Genomic DNA, 6,690 nt, shown 5'->3' with positions numbered 1-6,690 from the left:
AATGAATTAGGTGGGAGTTCTATTGAACATAGTCAGATAATGTTTGTTTGATATGTGTTATTTGAGATTACAATTTTTTGAAAAAAAAAAATAGCAAAAATACTATTTCTACAATGATGAATTATCTGGGAGTTTTACTGAGCATAGTCAGATAGTTGTTTGTTTGGTATGTGTTATTTGTTGTGAAAATTGGTTTAAAGTCAAATTGGGCCTTGATGCCCCGTGTTACACTAAATAAAAAAAAGTTCATAAATTTTATTAGTATTAAATATAATTATTTCGATTATTAATTAAAATAAAATATTGAATAAAATAAATGCAGATTATATAAAATAAACGTTCTATTTATCATGTCTCAATGTAGAACGGCCTATGCAAGTTTCAATCTATATATCTATCTATCTATCTATCTTTCGCAGAGTTCGAATCGTATCGAATGGAAAGGCACTTGACTGTACCGTTTAAGTGTTATCCGGTAAAGAGTCTCCTAAATTCGGTTACTCTCGATCTATCGTAACACAATGGCGCATGCGTCCGCGGGGCGCCTGGCGAACGCGCGCCGAAGTTCTCTGGCTGTGAAAACTAGGCCGCCTGATATCGACCGTCTCTTTGCCTCGGCGGGGACCCGACGGCTCTCCCCATTAATGTCGCGGACGTGTGTGGGTGCCATATAGATGTACCTATAAATGTGCTTATAAACGATCCATGTAGATGTGTACCGACGCTTTTGCATGTATTCGAGAGAGTGTGTTACTGGCACGAAGAGGCACAGTGCCGAAATCACAAATCAATGAGGAATACCCACTCGAGATAGCCTTTCAAAACTACTCGTGTACGGTTCCTCGTTTTTTGTTTGATGATTTTTCTGATATCGCGCAAAACGCCTTGCATTTGTTCCTTTTTACAATAACCCAGAAAATTGAACTGATTGTTCTTTGCTATATAGACGAACGCTCGGAGTTGATTAATTAACCCCTTGTAACCAGTTAAAGCGGAACATTTTTGAATTGAAATCAAAATTTTAAGATAAAGTCACTAAAGTCTACAATTTCAACACGTGTATCAAACAGACAACTGTAGAAATATATTGGATAAAATGCTTACATAGTTTATTTCTAATTATAGAAATATAATTTTTTAGCTTTTTGTCTAAAATTTGTCATCTGTCCTTTCTAACTCTATAGACTGGGTAAAAATGGACAGCTATCGGGCAAACAGATACAATGTCTTACTTTTATTTCAGAAGAATTTTACGAAGTAATATCTAAATTATTTAAACAATGCGAAATAAAATAAAAATTGAGTTCATTTTTACAAAGATTAAGCCGTTGATCTGGTATTTTTGATCTGGTGTTGATCAGAAATACTCATCAGTAAAGTCGAAATAACTACTATTTTAATTTATCTCTTGTAACATTGCTTTCATTAACTTAATTTACCTTTTTGTTTACTATTTTTTATTGTTTACACCTTTGCCAGGATAAAGATTTAGCTGGTCCTTTTTACCCCACTCATGTTTGAGCTTTTATAAAAGGTATATAAAAAAAACTGTTAAATCTAACTAAAATTAACAACTCGTCTTATAAAACAATTGAAAACGTATACTTAAACATTATATTAAGGTGTCGTATACTAAACATTAGTGCTCACAACCAAAAAAATTAACAACGAAAGAATATACTTTTGTTATGAATTTTTAAACATTGCCGTTATTGCCTTAAGAATAAAGGTGACAACTGGTTATACATCTTTTTCCCTCTACATTCAAATATTATTAAAAAGAAATTAACTTTACTTGTTTTTGAACGAGTAGTGAAGGTTTTTCCCACGGACCTTTAAGTCCCGCTCTATCCTATATACATTATATAAGATATCGAGAAAATCTTAATTACTTTTGATAAAGGTTTTAGTATAGTTATATTCTATACAAATTTCTGTGTTTTGACCAAAAATCGCAAAAAAAGTATTTTTTAAATAAATACTCTCAGTTCTCATGAACAAATATACAGATAAATAGGTTCATTTCCCATTCAATGGGAAACACACCGCATGAACTCTAGTTTGTCTACTTAATAATTAACTTTTGCCTGGATTTGACTATTATTTCAATGCAGAATGCACTCGCTAATTCAATAAAATATCACTGGCGGTTTTGAACGCATTCACAGGCATAAAGAAACCACATGTTTGCAAATACGCAAACGGGTTTCTATTTGTACGGATTAGGGCAAAACTATTTTAGTGCTTAATCCGTTTGTTCTTTGATTAATAGACACTGTGTACACAAACGATTCGAGCTTGGCATATTATTTATATTTAATTTTGTACAGTTTGCAATACAAAGCGATCAGAGGCATATACAATTTTAAATCAAACCCTATATACCAATTGAACTCGTTAAAATTATATGAAATTGGGGCTTTAAATAACTGTTATGTACATAATAATTGCGATACTTATGGTAAAGATATTTCTTTTTAGGATAATTTTGTCTAATTACATATTACTTGTATGATCATATAATTTTTCTTTTTACAATCTTTTAGCAATTAAAAATTGTTTTTCTTTCGCTTTTATTTATATTAGAAATCGTTATTGCAACTAAGATCATATTTATTTTATTTTAAATTTTAAAAATTATGATTAAAAATGAATAAACACAAGTATCCATTCACAAAACTGGATTGCAAAACTAAAATAATATGTGAATTATATTATTTTTTACATTTTAATACAAAATTTGATGAAATTGCAATATTTAATGTTTAATTTTTATAAAAAAAAATATTTTCAAACCTAGAGACGAAATATAATCATGCAATAAATTCAAATAATAGTTTTTAAGATGGATATTAGCAATGAAAACATTTACTTTTGTTTTAGTTCAAATTAAAACCAATATTCCTACAAATTCAGAAGTATATTAAGATGTTAGCGAAATTAATTAGAACGTCACGCAGCATATTCAAAATTATATTGCTTGAGAAAGACAGAATATTTTTATCGCATATATAGGAGCATATCAAAGCTTTAAATTACTAATAAAACCGTTCATCTAAATCAGATCATCCCTATTTTCCAAATTTCCATTATCAAAAATGCATCATATATTTACTGTAAAAAAATAGAAGAAAGAAATTAGAATACGGTGGAGCGATCGCGTAGTTTTCAAATAATATTAAGTACACTAAATAAACATGTTCTCAATAATAATAAAGATATTAAAAGCAGCTCGAATAGACATTTTCATGTATCAAAAGTTTACATAAACTTTTACAGAATAATTTAATAGTTATAAGTGAATGGTCTACCCGACTTTATATTATACTTGCATAATAGGACTTGAATAATATGTACATTTACATACATACATACATTTGCACATATATACATTTTAAAAATAAAAATCAAATTAATTTAAAATTCTTTATTCATACGTTTTGACACTGCGTATGTGTCATCATTCAATAGTTCTAAACTTACTACAAACAAAATTCCAATATATAGGAACAAATATTGAAGCATTTTTTAAAAAATGAAGTATATACAGTATACAACAAAACAAAATAAAAAATGATTGAGCAAATCTTCTGAGGTCTCAATTCATTTCTTATATTTGAAATTTTATTTAATAACTTCACATTGGAACCCACATTTTGAGAACATAGGTTTAGGGTGAATTATTTTTTAGAGCTTGTTTTAGAACTGCTGAATGATAATACGTATCAAGTGCAGAAATGCATATTGATTTTTTTTAAAGAATTCATTTCTTATTTTAATGAATTGGCTGCTATGCATATATATATATATATATATATATATATATATATATATATATATATATAATACACAATTGCAAACCTGTGTATCAACAAGTATTTGTATGTTGGTAAACATGTGTTTTAATGAAATGTCAACAAACACGCATAGCGTACTTGAACAATCACAGCGTAGTAATTAAAACTAGCATTATACGATATGAGGTGTAACAAAATTAGCAACAGCTCGTAAACAACAGTTCAAGAAAATTATATGAAAATCGTACACATACATATGTATCAGATACGTAGTTTAGATCAATTTTCAAAAAAAATTGAATAATGTCAATTGAAATACATTGTTAATTTTATATATTGATAAGTGAACCATATTTTCCAGATTTTCAAATTGCGTCCCGAATAGTTCAAAAAATTATGTCAAGTTTTATAACCAGTCAACCTGATTTAAAAAAAATAAGATTTATTTAAAAAGTAACAGATTTTTAGAACATTATTTTAAAAAAATAATTTTTAATCTAAAAATTTCGTATTTAAGTTCCTTATTTAAATTAAAAAATATGATCACCTTAACATCAAGCAGCGACAAAAAAAAATCAACTTCTACATTGCTTAAAATTTAGAACTAAATTTATAGTACTATAGAATAACAAACGTCCATAAATTGAATATTAATTCATATTGCAAACATTCATGATCGAGGCTGTTATTCGTAAATCAAATTGTTATTGAGAAATGAATGACAGATGCAATATGACATTAGCATGCAGTTTCTATTTATCAAAATGTAATATGAGATGCATAATATCTGTGCGAAATAGGATACAATCAATCATACAAACTATCATATGCAGAAATATTCCAGTCTATGCATTATTCAACAATAATAGTTGTACTAGATATGCGAATAATGGAGGTTTATGTAAAGATGAGTAATATGGGAAAACTGATTGCAAAAACTGTCATATAGTGCAGTAAACGGAGAGGAAAAGAGGGTATAACCTCTGAATTTTTTTACTGTGCTCCGAATTGAATGAAATTTTGGAATTATGTTCATCTTACCCTCAAGTTCAAAAGTGAAAACAATTCGGGTTGCGCCATCACCCCCCGGCGGGATGACACCCCCTCTCAATTGTGTAATTACATTTTTTCAAAATAACGTCGGAAATCGATAGAAGAACTAATTATAAGAAAAAAATGTCTTCTATAGTTTTTCAAAAAAACTAATACTTTTCAAGTTACTGGCCACTAAAGATTCATATATTTTTGGCGTTTTTCTTCGTTTTTTTGCAAATATCTCCTAAAATATACATTTTAACAAAAAGCATGTAATGAACAAAATAATGTCAATAAAAATCTTAATAAATCGGTATTACATAAAGTGTTCTAGGAAAAATATTAAGCAAGATTTGAAAGAGCAAAGTCGTTTTTTATTTCGTTCAAGATTTAATTGTTGTATTCAAAGCCATCTAGTGTCGAGGTTTTACATTTTATGCATTTCGGTGAAATTGGGTTTTATAGTGCTCAACATAAGCTTTAAAATGAGTGCTGTTACAAGTTTTTTGCGTGTAAAATGAGTGAGCTATCATTCAAATAAGAAGCATATACGAAGTTTTTTTCTTTCAAATCATATGGTTTAATGAGCGCCATTTCCACCAGAATTAAAGTAATTCACATTCCATCTAGAATTCACTTCATTATGGACATCTTGATGGATTCTAGCAGATTCACTACTTTAGTACAAACTATTTTCAGAAAACTCACGATTTTATAAAAACTTTTTTTTCCAATTTGCGCGGCCGCGCAGTCTTTAAACATTCATAACTCTGTCAATTTTTGTGTGAAAGAAAAATAATAAAAAACAAAAATAAGCCAGAAAGATCCCTTTGATTTTTATCTATATGCTTTTATACGTATCTTTTATTCTTTTTGAGATATAATGAAAATAATTTCGATTTTTAAAGAAATTGGAAGAAAAAGTTTTTATAAAATCGTGAGTTTTCTGAAAATAGTTTGTACTAAAGTAGTGAATCTGCTAGAATCCATCAAGATGTCCATAATGAAGTGAATTCTAGATGGAATGTGAATTACTTTAATTCTGGTGGAAATGGCGCTCATTAAACCATATGATTTGAAAGAAAAAAACTTCGTATATGCTTCTTATTTGAATGATAGCTCACTCATTTTACACGCAAAAAACTTGTAACAGCACTCATTTTAAAGCTTATGTTGAGCACTATAAAACCCAATTTCACCGAAATGCATAAAATGTAAAACCTCGACACTAGATGGCTTTGAATACAACAATTAAATCTTGAACGAAATAAAAAACGACTTTGCTCTTTCAAATCTTGCTTAATATTTTTCCTAGAACACTTTATGTAATACCGATTTATTAAGATTTTTATTGACATTATTTTGTTCATTACATGCTTTTTGTTAAAATGTATATTTTAGGAGATATTTGCAAAAAAACGAAGAAAAACGCCAAAAATATATGAATCTTTAGTGGCCAGTAACTTGAAAAGTATTAGTTTTTTTGAAAAACTATAGAAGACATTTTTTTCTTATAATTAGTTCTTCTATCGATTTCCGACGTTATTTTGAAAAAATGTAATTACACAATTGAGAGGGGGTGTCATCCCGCCGGGGGGTGATGGCGCAACCCGAATTGTTTTCACTTTTGAACTTGAGGGTAAGATGAACTTAATTCCAAAATTTCATTCAATTCGGAGCACAGTAAAAAAATTCAGACCTAAAACGCTCCGTTTACTGCACTAATAATGCGACTACATAAAATGAAGTAGTAGTATTAGCAAAATATATAAAAATGATTTACCAAGGGCCATAAATGACGGTGTTTTTGATTAAGATAATCCAGTATTGATTATGGACTAAGTAATTATATTGTGAA

Source organism: Ctenocephalides felis, unplaced genomic scaffold (genome assembly GCF_003426905.1).
Source record: "Ctenocephalides felis isolate EL2017-DRISC unplaced genomic scaffold, ASM342690v1 CF-g0.4_SCAFFOLD_01886, whole genome shotgun sequence".
Taxonomy (NCBI): Eukaryota; Metazoa; Arthropoda; class Insecta; order Siphonaptera; family Pulicidae; genus Ctenocephalides; species Ctenocephalides felis.
Note: the sequence above shows the minus strand (reverse complement) of the source record.